General features: G+C 47.7%; 1 long non-coding RNA gene across 1 annotated transcript in view; it reads right to left on the bottom strand.

The window, feature by feature from the left end:
• Nucleotides 1-888: 888 nt before the first annotated feature.
• Nucleotides 889-25,738, bottom strand: part of LOC128082783 (uncharacterized) — a 37,740-nt gene continuing 12,890 nt past the window's right edge. Inside the window, exons 3-4 of the long non-coding RNA XR_008207843.1 lie at nucleotides 1,984-2,217; nucleotides 889-983 (exon numbers count right to left, since the gene is read on the bottom strand). This is a non-coding gene — a long non-coding RNA (uncharacterized LOC128082783). The remainder of the gene's footprint in view (nucleotides 984-1,983; nucleotides 2,218-25,738) is intronic.

The following is a 25,738-nucleotide window of genomic DNA, read 5'->3' as shown; positions in this document are numbered from 1 at the left end:
GACAAACCATTTCCAATAAGATCCATCTCCTCCAGCTCAAGGCTGTATTGTCTTCATATCCTTGGAGATCAGATGTCTGTTCTCCTTTTTATCACTTGAGCTGCACGTGTTTTGATTGTAAACACCCTGATAACACTCCTGTTAGCCCCTCACAAGTGAAATAATAAAGGATAGATAACATTTCTAGACGTGATACTTATACTGTCATCCTACACTGAGATAACAAGGAGCAGACAGCCTGTGAGTCTGTCTTATTCCGATAAGCATCTTGTCACCATAGATACTAAAGAGATAAACTTTCTAAAATAATATCCCTGTTCATGTCACTTTGCTCAAGTTGGATAACGGATGGTGCAATTCCTCTCCCTCCCCACTCTAACTGCATTTATGGTTTCTCCCATTCACACCACCAGTGCCCCTCGCTGTGCACAGGGCCAGCACAGCAAATGAACCACATTTCCCACCCAGGTGAGAGCAGCTGGTAGGTGCCATCTTGTAGGACGACGTTTTGTGGACACCCTGAGGAAGCAGCAGAGCTCCAAGCACGCTGCCTGGCAAGCTAAAGAGCACATCTTTGCTTGTAAAGGGATGCTACTCTTCGCAGCACAGCCTATCTGCTACATCTCTCTGCACACAAAACCCTTCTGACAGAAGCGGAGGGGCCCATTACAGCAGCAAAACCAGGATGGGATGCCCTAGTTGTAGTCAGTGCACTTCTGTCCCTTTGTTCTCTGAGGAGAGAGGTGAAGGATTGCATTACTCAGCCAGGCTGCAGCTCGGTGGAGTCAGTTCACACTGTTGAACACATGCTTTCTCCCAGAGAAAAGGCCATGTGGAACAGTACAGACCTCGCAGGCAGGGACAGGAACAAACTGCGATGCCTTACCCCAGGAGCCTCCCCTCACCACACAGCACCAATGAGAACAGGAGAGAGAAGGGTGTGAAGGTCAGAACCCGCATCCTGCAGCCTTGCTCTGACAGCCCTGGGGAAAAAAAAAGAGATAAAACCTATGTGAATGTATTGCTCTTTCAGGACACATCAAAGCTCTCTTGCCAGGAGGTTCCTCATGCTACTCAATCTGTCCAACATTTCTCAACAGCATGAACTCTTCCAGTATCTCCCCATGGGATGATTTAGGGGCCTTGATGTGGTGATGACAACAGTGCTATACCCTTTCCCCTTGATTCTGATGTCTGAAAAAGATAATCCTGCTCAGGAACAGAGCACTGAAGCAGGTGCCAACATTCAGAGCCTGTCTTTATCCATGGTAACTACAAGAGATGCTTGACATTTCTATGTTGAAGCATTTCTTAAATGAAAAATGGCTTTGCAATCAAAATGAATACGTGTACAGAAAATCTCCAATTTGGTTGAAAGTTGCCAGGCTTATAAATTGGAAGCTGAATGTTTCTCTAATAAAATAAAACACAATAAAATTACAAGTTACCCAAGAAATACACCCAGCCACTGAAAACCACTATAACACATGAGACTTGTTATTGTTGGTTGTTGTTGTTGTTGTTTGTCTGGATACCTTCAGGAAGGTATTTTTGCTCTTAATAACACTCTCCTAGGTATTTAGAAGTATCAAAATGAAATGTTTTTAAATGGACTTTTTCATCTGAAAGTACAAAGTGAAGCACCTGGCAGTCATCTACCACACCAAGCTGTCGTCTTGCAAATGGTAACCACAAAAGCAGATGACATTTTGGTCGTGACCATTTTGTATGGTTTCCATATCATAAAAAAAAACACAAGAATTTATTCTCCTCATGATAAGTATTGACCCTGACTTGCTTCACTGCATATTTACCTCTTGGGTCAATAAATCATCTTGTTAGTCTCAATAGAAGTCAGTATCTGCTTATTATTACATTAACCTTTACGAGGCAGATAACAGTTGTTTTTCCCTATAATAGGATATCGCACAAATTGGATAAGTAAGAAAGATTTATTTGCAATATAATCTTTGGACTACAAACCTTTTTGCTCAATCTGAGGCCCACAAAACGAAACATGTTCGATGCACCACATGGAGCAGCCTTTCCCTTACATCTGGCTTTCGGAGGGTGTACGAAGGGTCCTGGACCAAGTCCTGGGACATCTGGGAGATCTGCACGTGCAGTGCTTATCTTCTGGCCAATGAGATGGAGCTGCTGCATTGCTTGGCTCTTGTAGGATCAAACTTTTGTCCTGGCCAGGTGTTTGCATTAAGCCTAAGGAAAGAACACATCACAAGGGACAGGGAAACCCAGCCAAGATTGAGGAAGAAAACAGATATGTGAGCTTCATAAAATCATAGAACGGTTTGGGTTGGAAGGTTAAGATCACCTGGTTCCACAATGCCCTGCTCTAGGCAGGGATACCTCCTTCTAGCCCAGGTTGCTTACAGCCCCATCCAGCCTAGCCTTGAAGTTTGTGAGGCTCGGCAGAAGAAAGGATAAACAGAAGGAAAGAAGCCTGACAAGAAAAAGTGAATCTTCATTCACACACGTGCTGATGCTGAGCCTGGCCTCCATTCACCAACATGCAGGCACAGTTTGGAAAGAGAAGATAGCTGGTGAGGCAGGCCCTCCTGTCACCAGCCTTTGCAGATGAAAGACAACGTGGCACTTCTTCAAAAGTACAGAAGACAACCTTGACGTTCTGGCAAATTCATCCCTTCAATAAAAATAAATTATTTCCAAGACTGCATGTGAGATACAGCTACGCATATGGCTGGCACGTTTTCCTACACATTGCTTGAACTCCCTTCGTAAAGCACTTTGAGATACAGCTCCTCAACTATTAAAGTTATGATATAAAATATAATTCTCCTTCATGCTGTAAGCTCAAAATCTCCTTTAAATATGATATATGCTCTTCTCTCCTTAGAATCTAGATTTTAACTGTGCTTCCTTCGCACAAAAGCGTTGTCCACGGATGCCATCCAGACTTGATGTACAGTGGAAACTAAATGCTGCCCAAATATTTCATTAACCTGCTACCATGAGCACATCTGCACAGTGAGGGGTGGGGAGTGCCAGCAGCAAGACAGCACTAAAGGGAAAGTGAGCTTTATGCAGGAGAACAGATCAACTGAGAAGGATATCGGGACAGAGGGCAAAGGAGAAAAGAAACAGTCCAAAGTCATATCTGTAATCTGTATAAAACAACACTGCCGTTTGCTGATTTACTGTGGATCCAAATGCGGTCCCAAACATCCCTCTGTTTATAAACACTAATTTCCAAAGGCTTCTGAGCTGCTGAACAAAAACAAACTCCAGCCATGATATGTGATAAACAGGAAACAAGCCAGAGTAAATATTGCAGTGGGAACAAAGCCTGGGCGAGCAAATACAGAACCACAAGGGATAGACACCACACAAAACACGAGGGAAGCACAGCCTTGTGCATGCTCTGAATTCCTAGTGTCAAGCAAAGGAGGAAGAACTCCTCAGCTGTAGCCTCAAGGGCTTCAACATTTGGTTTTCCAGCATGGAGAGCCAAGTTTTCCAAGCCAAGTTTTACAGCAATATAGAAATCCACTGGAAAGGCTCCGGGCTTTGCCAGAGGGGGTTGTCACCTTCAGCAGCAGAACTGCAATGCCAGGCACTTGGGCTAGATGGCTTCTGCCCATCCTAAAATCCAGACAGATGCTGGAGCTCTGGCAGCAAATGGCAGCTCTGGAGAAGAGTCAGACAAGAAGAAACTGTTCCCCTTCTCACATGTTAGGCAAATGCCTGGCTTTGGAGAAAACCCACTGCACCCAAGAAACCCAGGTAATCCAGCTATGAAAACAGAGGAAAACTCTTCCAGAATGGTTCTAAAGGGTGAAGTGTGTCTGCTTCTCTCCACCAGGAAAAGACTGTGGCCAACTCAGTTAATCCAAGAACAACTCAAACACCACCAACATGATCATAGAATGGCTTTAGGTTGGAGAGGATCTTAAAGATCACCTAGTTCCAATCCACTTGCTATGGGCTGGGTTGCCACCCACTAGATCAGGCTGCCCAGGATCCCATCCATCCTGGCCCTGAATGCCTCCAGCCACAGCCTGCACCAAGGCTTCACCACCCTCTGAGTAAAATAATTCTTCCTAACATCTAACCTAAATCTCCTCTCTTTTAATTTAAAGCCTCCCACTCGCATCCTGTCACTACCAGATCGTGTAAAAAAGTCAGTCCTCCTGATTGTAAGCTCTCTTCACTACTGGAAGGCCACAGTGAGGTCTTCCCAGAGCCTTCTTTTCCCAGTTCCCTCAGCCTATCTTCATAGGAGAGGTGCTCCAGCCCTCTGACCACCCCCCTGTAACAGGAAGGCAGTGGCAGGGCAGCACATGCACTGCAGTGCAAACACGGCATGGGAGGGGTCTACATCCAGTCCAAAAACTTTTGCCTTTTTCTCGTTTTTCATGGGATGGAATTGAGGATCTTCCTGCCACTCTTACAAAAGGGCAGAAACAATAACCTTTGCAATTAGTACTTGGCAGAACAAGCTCCTGCCTGCAATAAATTAACGGAACCAATCAGGGAGGAGGCAGAAAGAATCAGATGCCAGAAGGTAAATCCTGCCTGTGCCAGCTTATGAGCGAAGGGAGCTCGGTCACGTTGGGATATCCTGATGGGTCTGAGGAGGGCCAGGCTGAGGAATTGAGGTGCCCAAGCCTCGTCCAGCCAAGGGAGAGCAGGAAAGCCAGGGCACACTTCTTTCTGAGCCTGTTTGTAGGAAATACAGCCTTTCTCTTATCTCATCACACCCTGAGAGGGCCCAGCAAGACACGAGGTGGTCAGAGAGCAGTTCCCTCACGAAAGGAAGCTCTCCTGTGGGATGAGATGGGTGAAAAGCACCGTGCTATAACCCCTGCTCCTTGCTTTGCTTGCTCAATGGCCTTCAGTTCCTGCACTCTGCACCTCCTGTCAGCGCCCCAGCTATCGCCCTAACTGCACAGCCTATTCTCTGTGGTTGGGATACAGCAGAGAAATGCTGCTTGTCCCCACCAACCCCTCCCTGCCTACCCCATCTCGGAGCCAAACCGAGTAGAAAAACCCTATTTCAAGTTTAGGAAGACATTTGATGCAGCAACCCATGAAAGATCATTCTGAGGCGCCCATTCAAATCTGCTTGGACATGAGAGATGCTGTGTGCTTCAGAAAGTGGGTAAGGAACCATAAACCAAGCAAAATGATGAACAGTAGCTTGTCAGCTCGGGGAGATGTACCTGGTGGGGTTCGGCAGAGATCACTGGTAGACCCATCTTTTGTCACCTCTACATTAACGAGCTGGAAAAAGAAGTAAAGAGCAAATAATAGAATTGGCAGACCAAGCTATATTAGGAGGTGTTGCCATCACCAAGGGAAGGACAGGAACATAAAACAAATTAGAAGACAGGTTAGAAATCAGGGTGGAAAATAAAGAACAGGGGAGAAAAATGACCGTCCGGACAGATTTACAAAGGGGATCAAAAGCATTCAAGCAAACAGGAATTCTGCTCTGCAAAGGATTTTGGTATTTCAAACCTGGAGATGCTGCTAAGCAAAACCATTCCCAGAAAAAAAAAAAAAAGTTCTTGGGAAACAACATCCCCTTTGACAATCAAAATGTTTTTAAAAGTAGTCACTTCAAAAAGATAAGTGTAGCCTCCAATATTGCCAGAAAATGAAGGAAAAGAGGAACAACGTGAGTAATACTCAACAGGAAGGTCCTGCAGACAGCTTCAGTATTTACCCCACCTAATTTACCCCTAGGTGAGTCACTCGGGGGGAATGAAGTCCCACTACTCAGCATCCAAAAAGCTGGGGAGGGAGTGCTGGCTTGATTTCCCAGCCTCAGAGTACATCCAACTTTCACCTCCCAGCCTTTTTTCTCAGAAGCTCTTTTTTTTCCTTTAATGCAAGCTATATAAACAGTCAATTCCCAGAAACAGCGCTGTAAGAAAATACTGATTCTCGTAAGAGCCCCCAGCATGCCTATCCAGTCAGCAGCACAGGAAACCTCAAAAGAGCACTGCAGTACATTCAAGCACCCAGAAAAATTCTCCAGCAAAGCCTCCCCCCGAAAAATTTGAAGTAAACCCTGTAACAGCATGAAAAACAACACTGCAGGAAGAGCTCAATGAAGGAAGCAAGCAGATCATACAACGGCTTGGGTTGGAAGGGACCCCAAGGATCCCCAAGTTCCAACCCCCCTGCCACAGCAAGGCCACCAACCTCCAGATCTGACACTAGACCTGGTTGCCCAGGACCCCATCCAATGGCTGGATGATCCAAACGATTGGAAGCATTGCTTTAAAGTCAGACTTAAACCACAGCCCCATAAAGTGCGCTGATAGTTCACTCACAGTTGTATCTGCTACGATTCGCCTGGATGTGGATGCAATAAAAAGAACAGGATTTAAGATGAATAAAACACACACGTGTGGCCAATAGGAGTAGGATGGCTGAAAAAATATACAGCTCCAGTATTTCAGTATTTTAAGTACATACTCAATGTTAGATGGACATAGAGATGCTCAGAAATCTTTGAAGATGACATGATGATCTCTCAGTGTGAAAGATTACTCTACCCAGCAATTTTCTTGTTCTTGCTTGCTTTTTGCTAGTGGATTACAGAGCAAGCACGTTGGACCATAAATGAATACCCAGCCAGTGCTGGCTTCCTCCCAAGCCTTAAATTGTTTATAGCCCATTCGATCTCCGCTTTCAGCCTTGGTTCTGCTAATCAAATCACATCTTATTTCAATAGCTGGACTTTTTTTTTTTTTCCTCCTCCTTTTAAATACCACCTTACCTAATCTGTACAATTTGCATTTCGTCGTGTCTGCACGTGGTATAGAAACCAAGCAAATTGGATTTGATAGAGCGAGGAGTTCTTATCTAATCCACAGCACTTTTTTACTTCACTGTATGTGAAGTGCCTGAAGTTGGGATTTGAGAAAATTGTTTTGGGTCACTTTTTTTGGTTTTTTTTGTTTTTTTACCTCAAGATTTAAGGAAAAAACGTGCAAAGTTATGGCCGTGGGAGAGTTTGAACTTCTATGCTTTCTGCCTTCTCCATTTCGCAAGTGCAGACCCTGCTGCGTCCTTTTTCCTTCCCATAAGAAGCTCTGGGATAGGCATGGAGCTCTGATGGAGCTCTGCAGTGTTTCATTGCTTCTTGCTTCTCAGCTGGCTTTTGCAGCATTCAACTACTGAGATTTCCCATAGGCCCAACAACTGGCACATCGTCCCTGAGGTCACTGCAAGGCTTTGCAGCCCTTTGTTACCTGATTTATCAACAACTTTAGTGCATCTAATGCTTACTCGTGCAACAGAAGACACCCCTTTCCCCCTCTCTGTGCACTTACATAGGCTAATTTTAAGGCTTTTAGCTGCAACTTTAAAGGTCCTATTAAAAAGATTAAAAACCATTTCAGAGACATACTAACCCAAGTTTTTATGAGGGGCCCAGGATCCTACTCGCAAAGGCCAACCAGCACATCCCTTTTAACTTGGTATATGAAACTGGGCACACGTTTGCCCTCATTCCCTAGAGATTCTTTCCACCACGGCTGCCATTTTGACGAATCTGACCTCTCGTTCCCCCAGACCACAACAACTTGTGGGGAGATGTAGGGGAAGTCAGCACATGGCTCCCTAGGGCCAAAAAACATCTCAGTGACCTGCTGAAAAACAGTCAGCCCACTTCCAGCCATGGGATACATCACCTGTGAGACAGAGGTGCTTTACTGTCCCGTTGTCAAACAGGAGCCTGAGGAAGGGTCACCTAGAATGTCTTCAGAGAACAGATTTCTGCTTTTTGGTAGTGCCACAGCTATGCTGAGGCCAGCTTTTGTCATAGATTTCAGCCTACAGGGTGTGAATTAAGCACAGTGGTCCCAAGTTTTTGCATCGTGGATCTAAACAGAAAATCCCAGCCAGCCCCTCCACGCGTGCCTATGCAGTGAGCAACGACAGGCAACAGCTCAGGGTCTGACTGGTGCTGCATCACCCAACTCACCCAACGCTAAAAGGAAAAAGAAAACAACGCACATGGTTCATACAGCCTCATTCACTCTTCCTCTGCCACTGCTGAAATGATCCCACCCCAAAGAAACCACGTCCTTTTTCCTACTAGAGTGGCTGAGCCTTGTGATGGTAACAGACAGGTGTTCTTTTTCTCCTGGGTGAGCCGATTCTGAGCCTCAATTAAAGCAGATTTCAATAGACTTGAATGCAACAGGCTTGGCGATTATTCCCTTTCCTTTCTACGTGTGTTTGGTCACCGAGCCTTGTTTCTCTCCACAGGGGAGTCTGCTCACTAAACCTGCTTGCTTATTTAAAACTCAGCAGCCTCAACCCACTCCCATTTCACCACCTGAGACCAAAAACAGAGAGTCCTTGAGTCATTAAAAGCAGGATGCAATTAGTGCCAACGCTGACTGGCTCGCTCCCTCCTATTCCGTGCCCATGTCTGAAGCTCCTTCCTTTGTGAGCTCTAATGCGTGTTTAATGTGCAACTTAATTATTTGATTACAATGGCGTAATTATGTAATTGTAATGTATTGTGCAAGTTGGCTGGAAGGAGACGGGAGACATTTGCTGAGTGATGTGGGATAAACAGAAGAACAACAACATCAAGGAAACAGAATAAATCCGATGAGATGATAATTTGGAGGGATAGTTAAGAAAATGGGCACTTTGGAAAATGAAAAGTAGCTGCATTTTTTTTTTAATTTTTAAATTTTTTTTAAGAATTAATTTATTCTTCCCTCCTGCCTGTTTGTGATCAGCCAGGAATTTCCTCCTGATTGCTGATTGCAGCTAATGCATCCATGCTTTCCTGAATTACAGACGTGGGTACAGCTCAGCCATGAGCACTGGCAACTCAACAGGGCTGAAAAACCTGGTTTTGCCATGGAAATGTAAGTGGATGCGTTGAGTGCTTCGTGCAAATGATGACCTAACAGTAATCCAAGTCCCAGGATGACTTGTTCAGGCCACGTCAGCTCTCCAACTACTGACTTTGGATCAGAACACTCGTGTTATAAAATCATAGAATCCTTAGAGTTGGAAAGGACCTTTACAGATCACCTAGTGCATCTCCCCTGCAATGAACAAGGACACCACAGCTCGATCAGGTTGCTCAGAGCCTGGCCCAGCCTGGCCTTGAACATCTCCACAGACTCAAAAACAAGGGGGAAATACAAGAGGCGTATGATCCAGGTAGGCAAGAGCCACAAGGAAGCTCGCTGCAAGAACCACAGATCACATCTTGGAGACAGATTTCAGGTCCTGCTTTGTAAAAGCTTTCTAAGCTCTCTGTTCTCTCCTGCTCTCCCTCAAAAGACTTCAGCAACTCCCTGTCTCCCAGCAGCAGCACATTCTCAAGGAGACCACATCAGTAAATATGACAGCCAGCAGCCTACTCACCAAAGTCTTGCTGCGACATAGCCCACCTGCAGCACCCCAGGTTTCTGTGGGAGACACAAGCCCACAGCAAGTATTTTGGGGAGACCTCTGAACCTGCTTCTTATCGCTCATTAGCTGAGAGCTGACAGAAGGCTTGCACCAGTGAAGCTTTCCACTGCACGGGTTTCTGCAGCCAGAGCTCCTGCAGGTAGACAGCAGCCAACACCAGAGCAGAGCTCTGTGCCCACAGCATGTGGCAGCACACACCGACAGCCCGTGCTGCAGGCAGCACATACATATACAACCAGGGTTATGTTATGGCTATTTCAGCCAACTGGGGTGGTTTTTTTTGGCCTTCCCAAGCCAAACTTTGGGAGATGTGGGAATCCGACCTGTTTCAACAGCAAGCTGCACTTTGATCTTGTCAAAACAAATTGCAGAGTAAGTACTAGTGAAACTCTTCTGATATTAGCAAAGCAAACAAAGGCAATGACAACCTAGAGCACATCCATCTGCCAGCTATCCAAATAAGATTAGCCAAGGAGCAAACTCCGTGGTATGGAAGTGGGCTGTCAGTCAGTCAACTCCAGTAAACACAAGCTGTCAGGCAGGGAGAGATGATGGATGCAACCAAATAACTGCAGGTATATGCAAACCCAATTTGCCAAAAGTTGCACCACTAACTCCCACTGATTTCAGTCCAAGGGGTCTAACTCTCCCTGGGGTCTTCAACATGGTCTAACATCAGGGTTAACTGACTGCTATATACAGGTACAGAAAGTAAAGCTGCCCACCCCATTTGCCCATGAAAGAGCTGTAGAAGTTATTGGGAAAAGAGAATTGCCCCCACACCTCCCACATCCCCACAAACACACATGTTGGAATTACCCTCCTTTCTGAATCAATCACCGTAACCCTGAAATGTTCTGCCATCTCCTAACACAGAGGAAATGAGGTATATTCCACCAAAAGCCAGCACTCTGAACCAATGCTTTGGGATCACATCTGGGAGAGGCTCAGCTAATTTTTTAAAGAACAAACGTCACCTGAAGCCAAAGTGAAAAACCATTTGTGTTTTAAAGGTAAGACACAAAAAGTTGTGTGTGCTCCCTTAATGAATCCTTAATGGAATCCTAACAAATCAGATCTGGCACGCTCCACACATTCCCTTGCGTTCCTTTCAGAAATAAAACTGACAAGGAAACTTTCTATGATGAAGATTTCTTACTGTTTGGCTGATTACAAGGTAAAAGAGCCTGCAGACTGGCTGGTGCCATCAAGAGTTTCCAGCGCATCTCTCTCAGAAGAGATCAGCCCTAAAACCTACCGCTGATTCTTCCGCCACTCCTCAGACAGCATTAACAATTTGCTCCTGGACAGTACAGTCAGAGACGACTTCAATGGATCTGGGCAGCTGCTGCCCCCCAGCATCCGTCAACCCAGCATGTGAGGTCTGAATTCCTGTCGTTGCACCAGGGTGTTTGTATGCATTTCTAAGGGTTTGAGAATTATTATGTTGTGCAAAGGCTTGTCTAACTCTTCGGGGAGGTCACGCAGACGTGTTATATATTCAACAGACGTGCAATAAACACAATTTAACACCAAACTACCCACCTCCAAATACTCCGTTTTCTTGCTTGCAAGAAAGAAAAACAACCCAGAATTTTAATAATGCATCAGCGACGGCTTTGATTGTTATTAGATTTGCAGATTTGCTCGGGGTGGTGTGACACTCACTGCATGCACACACACACGTACCCCAAGCAAGCCACCGCCCTGACAGCAACGGGCAGAATGATGCAGATGAGAAGAGCCCTGCACTCAATGGGGGACGGGGCTGAATGTGACCTCCCTGCACGGCAGACTCCAGACTGAGGGTTGGAACAGCGCCCACAGCCTTCCTGTATGACCTTGGCCCACCTCCCATCTGCTATCACAGCTGCCACCCTTGCTTGGCTGGGGCTGAGGGCGCATGGGGACTCAGAGACTTGCTGCTGCAGAGGAGCGAGCCTCGTGTTCATACGCCAGCAAGGCCACTTACCATTTCTCTGCATTGAGAAGAAGGGAGAAAATCTGGTTTAATGCTGCTAATTAAAGGGGACAGAACATGGCGGCTGCTACTCAACCGCTTCTCTTTGCTGGAGAAAATGCATAGAGCGTGTCCCAGGAATTTAATTTAGATCCTATAACGCGTTATGAATTACGGTCTGAAAGCTTGTATGCAAACACTTGGCATAGCTCTGTATCTCCATCATACACCTACGCCCTTCATGCCTGCCCAAAAGCAGCTAATGTTGGCACAGAAGCTGGCACAGGTTTTGGATCAGGCCTTTCCCACACCAGGCATGAGCACGGCAAGGTACAAGATCCAATGCATCAGCTTTAGATGAAGAATTAACAAATACCAAGGCCAGGGAAGCAGGCTGATATTATGGAAGCCCTGGGAACACAAACTGACTGGTCTGGAGCAGAGCTCTCAGAGACAGCATCCAGCACAGCAGAGATCACACTGCCTCTCGGGAACTGGTCCAAAATTTTATGGACAAAGACTGTAAAAGAAGTTCCTCCAGGACAGTTAAACACAGAGGTACCACTTCTGGCTGGGGATGATTCTCCAGCATCAGTGCTAGAGCTGGAGCAAGACGCAAGCAGCAGCACCATGGCCCTTTTTCCATGTTTCCTCTGATTTTTCACCATCTGCTACCATGTACAGCTTCCTAGTGTCCAAGAGATGGAATCTGCCTGGCTGGAGCAGGCAGAGTCCTCCTTGTACCTACTTCTGGTAGCAGTTGGGATCTCATGTCTGGCTTGGATTTGCTGTTGATCTTTGCAGGTTGGACCAGCAAGACCTTTGCCATGAGAAAAAGCTGTCTCCCACTCATCACTCTCCTGGGAATTAGCTATGAAACATCAATCTTTTCCCACTTCTCTAGGAATGAAAAGGCTGCTTTTTGCTCCTGGCCAATTGCATCCCGTCTTCTCCCTTCTTCCCTATTACTGGGGCTGTCAGCCTTCTATGCCTGATCCACAGGTGAATCACTGGAATTAAACAAAACAAAAACAAAAACACAAAAGGATCTGTTTCTCATAGACAAACAGCTTTCCATGTAAGCATTAAATATCAATTACAAGAGAAGCCATGCAGTGCTTTAATTATAGTCATGAAAAATCATCCCATTAATCAAGTTTCTAATCAGCTAGTTTCTCGTAATAAGGTGGCAACTGCTATTTTATCGATTAACTCTTAACAGGCCACTGAGATAAATCAATCCTGCATTTTTTTGCATATACCCTGCTTTATAACAGGAAAAAGTCTCCCTTTATCAGAGAACTTGCCTGAAAGCGAGCTCTCTGCTGCCTGGTTCCTGGCAGTGCTGCTGATGCCCCTTTGGGGCTTGATCCTCCTGGCTGGAAAGCGGGCTCCTTGCTCTCCCTTGCTCAGGCTCCATGGAAAGAGTTGTGATTTAGGTGGCTGGGTCCGGTTCAGATTGGAAAGAGGTGGAATAAAAGGGGCGATATAGGAAACAGAGAGCTTTGTCTTTTGAGAGGACATGAAAGCCTGAGCAAACTTAGTTTAGCAAAAGAAAAGCCAAGAAGAGACGTGGTCTAGAAATATACAGAGAGCGAGAGGGAGGAAGCGAGGGTGAAAAGGAGCCAATTCAGTCGAAGAACAAATGGGAACAAAGCAGCCGTGAATTAATATAGGCTGGAATTTAGAAATACACACTAAGAGGCTCAGAGCAGAAAGACTTTCTGACAGCCTTCCCTTGGGAATCGCTGGGCAAAACCTAAATGAATTTTTCACCGAGCTGGAGCTGTGCATAGGGGAGATGTCCTTGCCAGGACTTTGCAGTGGTTAGGCACACACACGGGGCTCCAAGGAGCTCGTCCTGTCTTCAGAGAAGGGTTTCTAGGATCCACATCCAAGCTAGACGTGAAGCCACTTGATTAATTATTGCCTCTGCTGACTTCTCCCACCTACTGCTCAAGCTCAACACCAATTATTCAGGATCAGCTCATAATAACCTATTGAAGAGGTACAGCTTTTCATTTGCATAAGCAGTTTCAGCCAACACAGTCTGCTGAGACAGAAACTACACGCTGAATATTTAGCGAGTCTGACGGCATTTTAAAAGCATGTGATAGCACACAACTGATGACATCATGTGTTTGTCATGGCTCCTGAAGCTGAAGACTAACGCAGCAAAGAGCTTAACCCAAAATTGATTGGAGCGGCGTTAAAAAACAAAAACAAAAACCAGATTGCTTCTAGATTTAGACACAACTCCCTGAGAACCCATCGTGTGATACGAAAGTTTAAGCAGAACTGCAAAAATAGATCTAAAACCCTACTGCAATGATTGAGATTCAAGACGAGCCTCCCATTCCTCTGCACAGGATCACGCAACGAGCTGGAACGCAAGGCCCAAATACAGTGTGACCCACAAAGCTGCAGTGGGATCAAACCCCAGACAAGCTGCAGCCACAGCTCCAGTCTGGCAGGTGGCTGTGCTACAGCTTTAGGAGCTTGCCCAGGTTCCAGAGAGACCTGTTCTTGTTGGGGTTGGCTATGGGGTACACAGAGGCAGTGACAAATTTCAGCTGCATAAGCAGCACCTCGCACCCAGTGAGATGAGAAGGTTGTTGCTGTGCAAGCAGAGAGGTGACCAGGGGAAAGGCTATGCGACACAAAACGCACAGCAAATCCCTGCCCAAGCTTCTGGCATTCCAAGCAGCTCCTGACCTCCTCTGACCAGCCCACACATCTCTGGGTGGATGCAACCAGGTCAGGAGAAGCTTTGCTGTTTGCTTTTTGGATGCCAATAAAAGCATCTCCATGCTGGCACGTGCCCAGCACAACAACACTTTTGTTCCATCTACTTTTACAACAGGGAGGGGGCTGCCAGGCTGGGTGCAAGCAGAGGTAACACTCACCCAGAGAGAGAGAGCTGTCTGATTTATTCTCCACTCAAGCAATTATTTATTCATAAATTAAAAATAAAAAAAGGAAAAGGACCGGACGCCTGCTCCAAGGTGGCACTCTGGGAGGAAGGAAGGTGCTGGGACCCCACCCTAGGACGACTGCCTGACAGTTCTCCTTCCCCTGCCTGCAATCAGAACCCCTGATTTAATCATATTAATAGGAATGGGGGGCACGCAGTGCGAATGTGCCCTGAGCTGCAGGGCACGAACCAGCTCCCATCACACAGCCCCAGCGTGCTCTAAGCACGCCAGCAAGGAGGATCCCATGCACCAAGCTACTTGTTGGTTGCAAGGACGGACCTGCATTCCAAAGAATGACTGAAAACGCCCAAGCAAACAAAGAAAGAGCAATTAAATAAAACAGCTCACTGCCACCCAGATCAATTTTATCGAATAATACATTTTCAGGCCAGGCCTTGTGGGTCTCAGAGACAGCCTGAACAAGCCGGGGAGAATTTGGACAGATGTTCAGTATTGATGAACCCAAGCGTACAAAAGCACGCCTCCACCGTGCAAGGCTCTGCAAAGGGATGCAAGGACAGCGAGCGGGTGTTTGCCTGCTGGCTCTTTCACGTTCAAGAATCGTATTTTCCAGCATGTCAAGAAGGCCAGAAGGGCTAGAAATGTACATTTGCTTTTTAGTGACAGCTGAACTGCATGAAATCTGGCTCTGGGGCTCTTGGAAAACAGAGTAAATAGCATTAAGGCTTGCAATAAAACTACTCCACTTGGCAGCAGGCGGCTTTTCTTACCCACTGCTCCTTTGGGCTCTGTCACTGTATCTTGCTCATGCACAGCAGTTCCAGCCTTGCTACCAGGAGCCTTCAGGGCACAGATCCAGCAGGACACTGTTCCACATAGGCTGACCGGGACCTTCTCAGCATGGCACAGGGCAAAGCTCCTCATGCAAAGCCTGCCAGGCCCTGAATACTCCCCACTGTGCATTAGCCTGGCTCCATGCTGCCATTCAAACGGGTCTGACAAGTGTAAGTGAATTTTGCCCTCTCAGAGGGGGTAATTGAAAAAGTATGGGGCTCCTCCTGGGTCAGCAATCCCAAGTGACTCAATATGCCACTTCCACAATGCCAAGAAATGCCAGCCCAATGGCTGCACTAAGGCCTCAGCACCTCCTAGGGCTGGGCTATGAGGCGCCAGGAGGAGCCACTAGGACAGGATCTGGCACATCTTAGGGGAACACAAGTGGTTGTCCCATCCCAGAAGCAACCAAAGCCACCCCCTTGGGCTCTTCCACACCCTTCGGTTGTGTTTTATCAACACCACCTCCAGCTCTCCAGCTTCCTTAGCTCCTGTCCTGACAGAACGTGAGATTCGAAGATTAAGCACATTTAAATATTAAATGATGGAAATGAATAATGAATAGAATGAAAAACATCATTTGTCACTAAATGGAGAGATTATTTGCGGAAAGAGAAGAGGCAAGAAGAGCCTGCCCCCGAGGTTGTAAAATGCCACTGCACAAGGTAGAGCCTCACTTCTGCTCCTGGCAACCCCAGGTTCCTCTACTCTGGTAATGCCCCACAGACCCCATCAGCAACTTGAAACAAGGAGCACAGCATGGGATGAAAGGACTTTCATCACCAAGAACACCAAGGTGCCCCATATCCACCTTCCAGAGTGATTTACTACCTCCGTCCTGGGTCTGGAAACTCCTCTCCCTGAGGTGGGCACGTGAGTTCTCAGTATCCCTTCTTCTGCAGCCCTTGCTGGTCCTGGAAGCCCCAGTCACAGCTCCTCTCATGCTGCCACTGCTGAAGGATGGTGAGAAGAGTTTGGTCCCAAACACCAGCCACTCTCCTACATACATGCAGCCAAATGCAGTCTTCAGTTCAAAGCATCATAGAGTGATGAGGGAGACCGGAGCACGCAGCCCCTCTGTGCCTAGAAGGAGATCTCTCAAAAGCTTTTATAAAAGGTTACACAAACTTTAGTGAAAGCATAATTGCACATTATCTCCTACAGCTTTGCCTTGACAATTTAGGGGACAATACAAAGAGCAAAGAGACTGTAATATTCATATTGACATTTCCCCAAAATGCTTCCCTTTCCTGATAAAGCCATTGTCTTATGAATATGGAAAGCTCGAAGAGGTGGAGTGGTAGGGACCCCTGTGCAACAGTGGCCCACTGCTTTTCGGGATGTACAAGACATATCCCATTTCCATGGACAATTCTATTTGCAACCCTACCTCCAAAAGGGTTTAGAGAAGATTCACTTCGCCTCAGTATTTGGAAGTGGAGTTATTCAAAAATTCCAGCCACAACCCAACAGATTGTGAATTCAGGTGATGACCAGAGTGCCTGAGCTGAACCTCTATGGGAGAGGCAGAGCAGGGAAGCCACCAAAAGTCCGCATAGCAAAGCCTTGGCTGGGGAACCAGTTTCTATGTGCTTCTGCAAAGCCAAGAGTTCCCACAGCTGTCTGTGCCTTTGAGTCCCATCTCCAAGGAGAAAAGAAGCTGGATTACCTGGGGGTATCTACTTGGCATCCCATCTCTCACTCACTCAGCTCTTCAGCCACCAGCAATGAATTGATCTCCTTTAATGCTGCTGCAGAGAAGAGTCTGGTTTTGACAGATTTATATTTAGATTCCCTTTCTTTTTTTGGTTAAGGATTTCTGTTTACCTTCTGGATAGAGCTCCGAGTTCACCCACAGAGGCAACCATCGAACCATGGGAAACAACAAAAAGTAAAGGATGTGCTAAAAAAAATCCATAGTATCTGTAATACCCTCAATTAAGAGAACATAACTATTGAAGCCTGAAGTATCTTGAGAATCTAAGCCATCCATTCTGACAGCAGAAGGTGCCACTGCTACAGGTGGGAGCAATATCTTTGCCTCTCAGCTCTTGAGCAAGGAATCTCCCTCCTCTCTACCTTTCAAGTTTTACACTGGCAAAGCTGTTTTTTTTTTTCTTCCTGATCCTGTAATATATATCCTGGTTTTGGTGGTACGGCTGGGAAGGTTTAAAAGAAAAGTTTGTTTCCACTCTCATGAGCTGGTCGACTGACAGGGATTCAAGCACCTCGAGTCTAAAAGGGATAGGCAAATTTCTGGTCACGGTCCAAATTTCAGAGAGAAGGGCAAGAAAATCTATTGAAGGATGACACCAGTGAACTAGAAAACACCTTCAAAAGATGGTCAAGCATTTACTCAAAGAGGCTGGGAACGGGAATGGTGTGAAATAGCTGCAATTCAGGAAGCATTTTGTTGAAGGTGCTTTTTCTTCCTCTGAGAAACAGCAGAACGGGCAGCACTGGAACTGGAAAGCTTTTTGTTTCTCCACCCACGAGTTCAGCTCCCCTGACAAACCCCCACCAGCCGCTAAATCCTTTTATTTGATGTCCTTCCAGGTCACCAGCCAATCTGCCACCTCCCCTGTGCAGCCTGGCTTCTGAGGGTGTCAGGAAGTGATGGGGAAGCACTGCTTTAATGCCTGCGACTGCAGAGAAGCAAACTGCGATCCCCAAGGCAGCGTTGCTGTGAAGAGGCAACCCAAGGCACAGCTGTTTCCTCAGCCACCAGAGATTTGTCCCTGGGATTTCACACGTGAGGATGTGGTTTTCTTCTTTTTCCCATGGGCAAGAAGCGGTCCAACAGGATGCTGTGGGCGGTGGGATAGAAAGCCCGCACTTGCCAGCTCCAAAGAGGACAAAAGCAGCCCCTCCTGAGAAAGGGCAGCACATGTCACCGAGACAGCAGGAATGCTGTCAGCCTCTCAGCACCACAGGCACTTGGCAAGAGCCCCCAGAGCAGGCTGAGCCCTGCCAGGCCTCCGGCTGTCCTCACCTCCTGCTCTGGGCCATTGGTTCAGCAGGATCGAGGAGCTCTCCTGTCTCAGGGCCATGCTGGACCTGGAAAACCCTTCCCAGGCCACGCAGCACTATTGCTCGTCCTGATACACAGCCACATCCTCATCACAGAGATGGGATTTGCCTCTTCTCATGATATGCTGGTATTGGGACCGCCCAGCCAAACATGAGACCATATGGCAGAATGAGGACGGGCCAATATCTCACTATGGAAGTCATTGCGACCCGTCTTCCAGGCATTAATCTGACACACATCCGGCCCAGCCCCAGGGCTCCCTGCGGACTGGCCTGCTTGCCAAGGACACCTGTCCCAATTGCCTCATTTCAAGACTTTCTATCCAGGCCAACACAAAGGGGCAACTCAGGTTGCGACCAAACCAACCAGCAGGTGCTCCCACCAGCGGGTGTTTCTCCTATGAATCAATCTTAATGCAATTCTGGGCGCTGTGCCTTGCTCTCTGCTAGGGAGGAGTGATGGCAACCAGTCCCTCAGCATCCCAAGGGACTTTACCCAGGCCACTAGCACGGCTCAGCCCCCAGCACAGAGGGACGGACCCCCCCAGCTGCCAGCACAGCCCCTCACTGGGGTGCTGAGCCCCACCTCTGGGTCCCTCTCCCCAGGAGCAGTTCCCCTGTTTGCAGCTGGCTTTACCCATCAAGGCTCCTTCTGGCAGAGAGCACCAGGGTGAGCGCTCCGTGATGGAGGATGAACTCAGCAGCGCCAAGTGCAGCTTCATTTTATTGCAATCAAGCAGAGTCCCGCCCTGACAAGCCGAGGGGTGAGCGATGGGGTAATGGGCAAAGTGCCACAGAGCGCAGCAAAGGAAGGCCCTCGCCTCCCGCCCAGTGCCCTCTGCCTCTCCCCAGCCGGCTGCAATCACTCGTGGAAGTGCCAGACCACACCGAGGTGGCTGTCAGAGCACTAATTCATAGGCCTTTCACGATTTATGCTTCCTCCAGCTGCAGCAATTAACGTCGGTGAGCCGCCCCAGCGCTGCCTGCTCAGGGAGCACCACTGCTCTGAGCCCCTCGCATGATCAATACCACATTAATGGCAGACATCTCTTTAACATGGGTGTAATAACAAGGAATATGGCCAAGCGCAGCACATCAGCCACGAGAAGCAGATGCTGATGGAAAAGCAGCCTGCACCAGCACTGCCCTGCTCCACGGGCCAAGCTGCCTTGGCTTTCACACTTCCTCAGATGAGCTCGTTTTCATGGTACAGCAACAGCCCAGGTGAGCTCAGATGACCCCTGAATCTGAGCCACCTTCTCCCTCTCTTTTCCCCTGCCTGTGGGAAAGCCAGACCTTTGGGTGCACTTGGGGTATCCATCCAAACTCTATTCCCCCTGAGCAGCAGTGTGTACCAGGACAGTCAGAAAAGCAATAGGCAGTTCCACTGGATGCTGCCCCAGAACTGCAAAAGAATCTCTAAATCAAAATGAGCTTTTAGCAAGGCCCACCTCACCAATACAGATGAATAAATTCACAGCTGGCTCATTACTAAATCCCCAGGCCCAGATTCCCTCTGACACATGGAGGATGGGATGGGATCCCACGTAGCTGTGACGCACGCAAATCTCTACAAATAGCCAAGCCAAATGCAACAGACTTGAAGGGTATCAAAAAGGTTTTGACACCCTCTATTCCCTGCTGTTTGCATGCGTTTCAAATTTCTGTTATGCTGTGGGACCCTGGGCACCCAGCTGGATGAACAGGAAGCATTTGAGCTCAGACTCACCATGATAACAATGCAGCATAGACACCCAACATTAGTAAGTCCTCCATCTAAGGGAGGACTCTGCAAGGCAAAAGGTATGTTTTTGAAGGTCCCAATACCTTCCCCAGTGCAGAACATCTCTGTCAGGTGCTTGTTCAGAACCCAAGCCTCAGTCCCAATGGAGAAGCAGGGCTGACCAAAGAGTAGAAACACAGGGAACCAGGCTCCTCTGCCACCGCCCCTAACCCCAACCCTTGGCACCACTACGAAGGAGTCATCTCTTCTGTGTCTCTTCAAGTGTTTGCCCAAAAACAGGGGGACAACACCTCTGCCCACCCGCACAGGAAGCCTGGGAGGAAAGGAAACATGTTCAAACTGGGGAGCTGCTCCTGCCCTGAGACAAACGGAGCCAGATAGACCTCCAAGAGAGGGAGAACGCTCATCCGAGAAGCACATAAAATATAAAAGAGAAGTCACCGTGGATGTTAATATATAGCATCAGGATTTATTCCCCCCTCCTGTTCTCAGTGTCATGTGACAACATTAATTAAATGTGTTTCTGACCCTGCTGGGCTTCTTTAAATATTTGCCATTCTCCACAAGCACTGTTTGGTTAATGAAATGAAATTAATGAGCTCATTAGATTGTGCCGTAATCTTTCAGATGCAAGCCTGGCACTCGGATTCACTGCCTCCTTTCTCTGTTCTCGCAGTTTAACTCAACGCATTCAGCTCCAGAAGCAACAGCAGAGCAATGAAGTAATCAATTAAGCGGGCAGCCAGACAAGGAGGGGAAGGAGGGAAGACTACAGCCAACGAGGCACAGCTTGGTAACTTTCCCACGGGAGCCGGTCCTGCAGAGCGCACGGCTCAAGCGCGGGTGCCGGCACATAGCTTTGTGCCATGGAAGCTTCACCAAGGTGAAGATCAATCCGAAGCAGTCTGATGTGGCAGGAGCCGGATCCATGGCTACAACTGCTCTGCTTTGCCTGTGAAAGCCAAGAGCCCTTCCTTCTCACCCTGCTCTCACATGCAGATCTGGGAAAAGAAGAGCTCAGCATCTCTTTGCTACCCACCCGCCCCAATTCCCACTGCGCTGGCACAACCAACCCTGGGGCAAATCTTCCTGTGGCTGTGGCTTGTGGCTCTGGGCAGCCTGGTCTGGTGGTTCGCAACCCTGCACACAGCAGGGGGGTTGAAACTACATGACCATCGTGGTCCTTTTCAACCCAGGCCATTCTAGAATTCCTCACCTCTCCCCCTGCCTGGGGCACATTCACAGCTTGGTGCCACCAGTAGCATCACAGGCTGCACCACCTCGATTCCAATTCCACACTATTTGAGAAGGAAGCCTTCTCCCCAGAACGTGCTCAGTTTCTCCATTGCCTTGCGAAGCTTCATCAAAGAATTAACTCAGATCAAAGATTCTCTACGGCAGCACAAACTCCTCTGATGGGAAGGAACGCGAGGGGGGACAATAACGTGAAAAATGCTTCAGTGAATCTCTTTCCAAGAAAGCAAATAGGTGCACTTCTGCATGCATCTAAGCCCCGCAGTTCAGAGACTGTGCTAGCTATGGTGACTCCTAATAGCACCAGAGGAATTCAGGGTAGGAAATGTATGCAAATCAAATTCTCTCTGTGGCTATATTCTCTAACAGATTGGATCACAAAGCTTTATCAAGCTCTCAGTCCCTGGGCTTTTGTAATTTACTGCGTAGCCCAGAAGTCACACATGACAGTGAACTGGGCCTGCTGGGGAAAAACAAAGGAATGATGAGCACAAACTGGGAAAAGTGAGAAGAATGCGTTCACACAGCAAGGCACTGAAAAATCTTAAGGTCAGAAGAGAAGCAATCCCCCCATTCTCTACAAAGACCTTGGGGAAAGCAATGCCACAGTCACTGCTAGAGAGCACACGAAAATCACTCTTCCACTTGCAGGTGGCAAGGCCAACGCTGGAGTACCCACATGAGCTGCATTCCCACATTTCTTCATTATGCAGCCCTCCTGCATGCAAGAGATGATCTCAGAGGAGTCCTGAACAGCATCCCCTCCGTGTCTTAAAGGATCATCACAGCCTAGCTTGAAAAACCCTGTACCACCTCTATCCATTTCCTAACTCTGAAGCCTGCTGTCACTGCAATCCAAATGTCGGGCTCTGAGCTGGACTATCACTGCGTTCCCCAGCTCTCCTCCAACCCCGTCACATGTGGGGTTCAGGCAGCCAACAGCCAGTCCCAGGAGGAATGGGACTTACCTCTCATTTTAAGGATTTGAACATCTCCACCTTTGGTGACTGATGATTAAAGCAGAGGGGAAAAGCACGGCTATCATTTACCAGTGACCTCACGGGGGCTGCTGATAATACAGGCTTGTTGCCAGCAGGGACCACGGCCAGAAAGTGGAGGAGGCAGATACCGAGGGCTGCAGTGAGAATAAATAAGGAAGCCAGGCTGACCTCCTGCCTTTCACTCCTCTCCGCTGGCACCTCCTGTAAGCATCTGAATTTTAGGGGGGGGGGCTGAGGCATCACTTCAGGCAGCCTGCCACAAACAGGGGCTGACCCTGAGACATGGGAAAAGGCACAGAGAAGGGTGAGCATGTACCTGGGGATGGTAGGGGAGCAGAGTGGGGTGTTATCACAGCTGTCAGACAACTCTTAAAACTCCAGAGGTGTGCTGGATTGCCAGCAGGTTTTCCACCAACAGGTGCTGCAAATTCAGCAGCAGCAGCAGCACGATGTGGCAGACGCCATAGGCAGCACAGAGCCAGCTGCTAGTTCAGCTGGAGCAGATCAGTGTTTGCAGAGGAGCAATTTCACAAGGGAAGAAGGTTCACCATTCCACACTCAAAGCATCACAGACAGTAGTAGTCAACATATTCATGTACGTTACCCTGCATTTAACGACTGAATCCTACCTTCCATCTTCCTCCAGAAGCAGTCACTGTGCTACAGGTAAATGCTAAGTACCAGAACTAATCCAGTGTGGCCATATGCACATGAAAGATCTCATCCATCACAGGGCAGCACGAGCCCCTTTTTTCCCCTAATGCTACCCTGGGTATCCCTGAACCCGCAACCTGAGCCACCAGATGCCTATTCAGTGCTTTCAGCTGCATCACCTACCTGGGTGGAGATGCACTTCACACCACTTCAGCCTGCACAAGACTAGCTTGAGCAGCAAGAGCCATCAAATGCCCACGGGAGCATCTCCTGGCAGGTGACTTTGCACTCACTCCCTATCCTTGGGTTTCTCCTGTTGGAAATATGCACATGCACATAGTGGGGCCCTGCAGGGACAAACAGCAGCCCCGAAGATGCCTTTGTGGCAGCTGCAAGAGAACCAAAAGCCATGGGGCTGATTTGGTATACATTCTTACAAATGCAACTGCATTTCCAAAGTGTATTTATACCTTATCTATGGTGTTTACCCGTATGTTCAATAAATCATTATTCATTATCTGATAAGGTGCTCGCACTGCATTTCCAAGGCAGGCTTACAGTTCGCACAGAACAGGACATGCTGGGAATACAAATCAAAAAATAAATAGAGCAGCTGTCTCCAGTGAGGCTGCTCTGCTACCAGGGGATTCTGGTGACATCGCCAGCCTTGAGACCAAAGCCTGGGTCACTGGTCCTGCTGAGCTGGATACAACAGGCTTGTGTTATGCAGAGCAGCCTCCTTCTTAGTTAATTACACGTCTCAGATCCCTTCCAGTGATAGAAGCAACATTACAAAACAAGCCATGTTTCTTCTTTTCTGCATTGCATTCATCTCTGCCCTGCCCGGACCCTTGCAACAGCTTGCAGTAACAGCCTCAGCTCTCCTATATCCACGGGGCTCCCGTGAAAGCCTGGGAGGAAAAACAGGTCCAAGCTCTGAATTCTGAACAGACAAGGAAACTTCCTTGTGCTGGTCTGTGGCCCAGACATCAAACAAGAGGAATAAGAACACACTAATCCAAAGCCCTCCCTGTTCCCATCATCACCTTTTGCCTCCATACAGCCCTCACAACAAAAGAGCCAAAGAAAGAGTAAGCCTGTGGCACACCTGAGGCCAGGGATGAGGGGAGTGACCCTTGGGAAATGCACAGCAGCTGTAAAGGAGCATTCAGGGCAGGCCAGCACTGCTCGGAACAGGCATGGAGATGTGGGCCTTCCAGCCTCTCACCAAGATCTGCAAAGTCTACATAAGCCGTACGTGGGACTGCTTGAACTCCCTTCCACAGACAGATGTGGACAGGTACAATTTTACACCACTGCAGACCACGGTCCTGACTTCTTCCATAGGCTGGAACATCACTGAGCCCCAGGTCTGAGACACATCTCAACATAAGACGCAGAGTAGCACTGATTATCGACAAAGCCAAGCTGCAGCATAGAATCATTCAGGTTGGAAAAGATCTCTAAGATCCTCAAGTCCAGTCTGAACCCACCCCACCATGCCCACTGACCATGTCCCTCAGTGTCACTTCTCTTTACCTCCAGCTATGGTGACTCTACCATCTCCATGGGCAGCTGTGCCAGTTCCTCGCTGCTCTTTCTGACAATAAATGTTTAAATCCAATCTGATTTAAACACCCCCCCCCAGCACAAAGGGAGGCCATCACCTCCCATCCCATTGTTAACAGGGAGAAGAGGCCAACCCCTCCTTTGCTGCAATCTCCTTTCAGGCAGTTGTAGGGAGCGATGAGGTCTCCCTGAGCCTCCCCTTCTCCAGACTGAACACACCACTAGAAGCATGGCCCCATCAAAGCTGAGTACAGGGCACAACCACCTCCCTGGTCCTGCTGACTGCACTTCCTGATACAAGCCAGGAAGCCATTTGTCTTCTTGGCCACCAGAGCATGAAACAGAGAGGTGAGGAGCACCTAGAGATGATGCTCCGTGGTGCCCAGAGATACAACGCCATCACTTCACCCTTTGGCACTCCTTCCAGCACCAGGCATGAAGACTGGCTCCAGCTGAGGCTGAGCTGTACCACGGCTGCCAACAGAGCTGCAGTGCCTCCCCATAACCATGCAATACCCATAGGATGGGTATTCCCATGGGGATCAGGGGGAAGAAAGGGAAGGGTACAGAGTCAGGTTGAAGTCATGTGAAAAATCAGCCATAGCGCATCTTAAAACCAGGCTACAAGGAAGTGTGACATCCAATTTCTTGGGAAGGGGAGGCAGAACAGTAATTAAATTTTCTGATCTTGTTAGCCAATTTCTCCAATCACTGCCCCCGAACTGGAGAATGGGAAAGGAGAGGGGAGATGCTTGCGTCAGCGACGCTGGTGAGGGAAATTAGGTTTTCACGGATTATTGGGTTAGTTCCACTTCTCCCACTTTTTAATTTATTTGTCTGTATGTGCTGCCGAGCTGAAAGGCCGAAAAATATCCCTCTTTTTTTTTCTTCTTCTTTTTTTTTTTTTTTTTTTTAATTAAAATCTGTAGTTTTGGAAAATGAAAACTTCGGAAGGGGAGGGAGACTGCAACAATAAAACCACGTCAACCAAAATCTGCTTCTCACCTAAACTTCTTCGTTAATCCCTCTTCAAAACAAGAGCTTAATAAGATCCCCTGTCTGAACTCTTAATAGCCTTTGGATACTTCTGCAGAGAGAAAAAAAATACTAATTAACTTTGTTCTGTATTAAAATAGAATAGAATTTACTTGCTTACTGTTACTTGCATTTTTTTTTCCTCATTTTCCCTTAATGCTGCAGAAGAAATCCAAGAATTGCTGTCTGTGTAACCCTGTGCCTCCATTACTTCTCAAAAGACAGTAACACTGCCCTTTTTTTCCAATTCCTTTTGAAATAGGAAGAGAAGACTAAAATGTCC

The sequence above is a fragment of the Tympanuchus pallidicinctus genome, unplaced genomic scaffold, assembly GCF_026119805.1.
Source record: "Tympanuchus pallidicinctus isolate F22 unplaced genomic scaffold, pur_lepc_1.0 scaffold22, whole genome shotgun sequence".
Classification (NCBI taxonomy): domain Eukaryota; kingdom Metazoa; phylum Chordata; class Aves; order Galliformes; family Phasianidae; genus Tympanuchus; species Tympanuchus pallidicinctus.
This window is presented reverse-complemented; position numbering and strand designations above follow the sequence as displayed.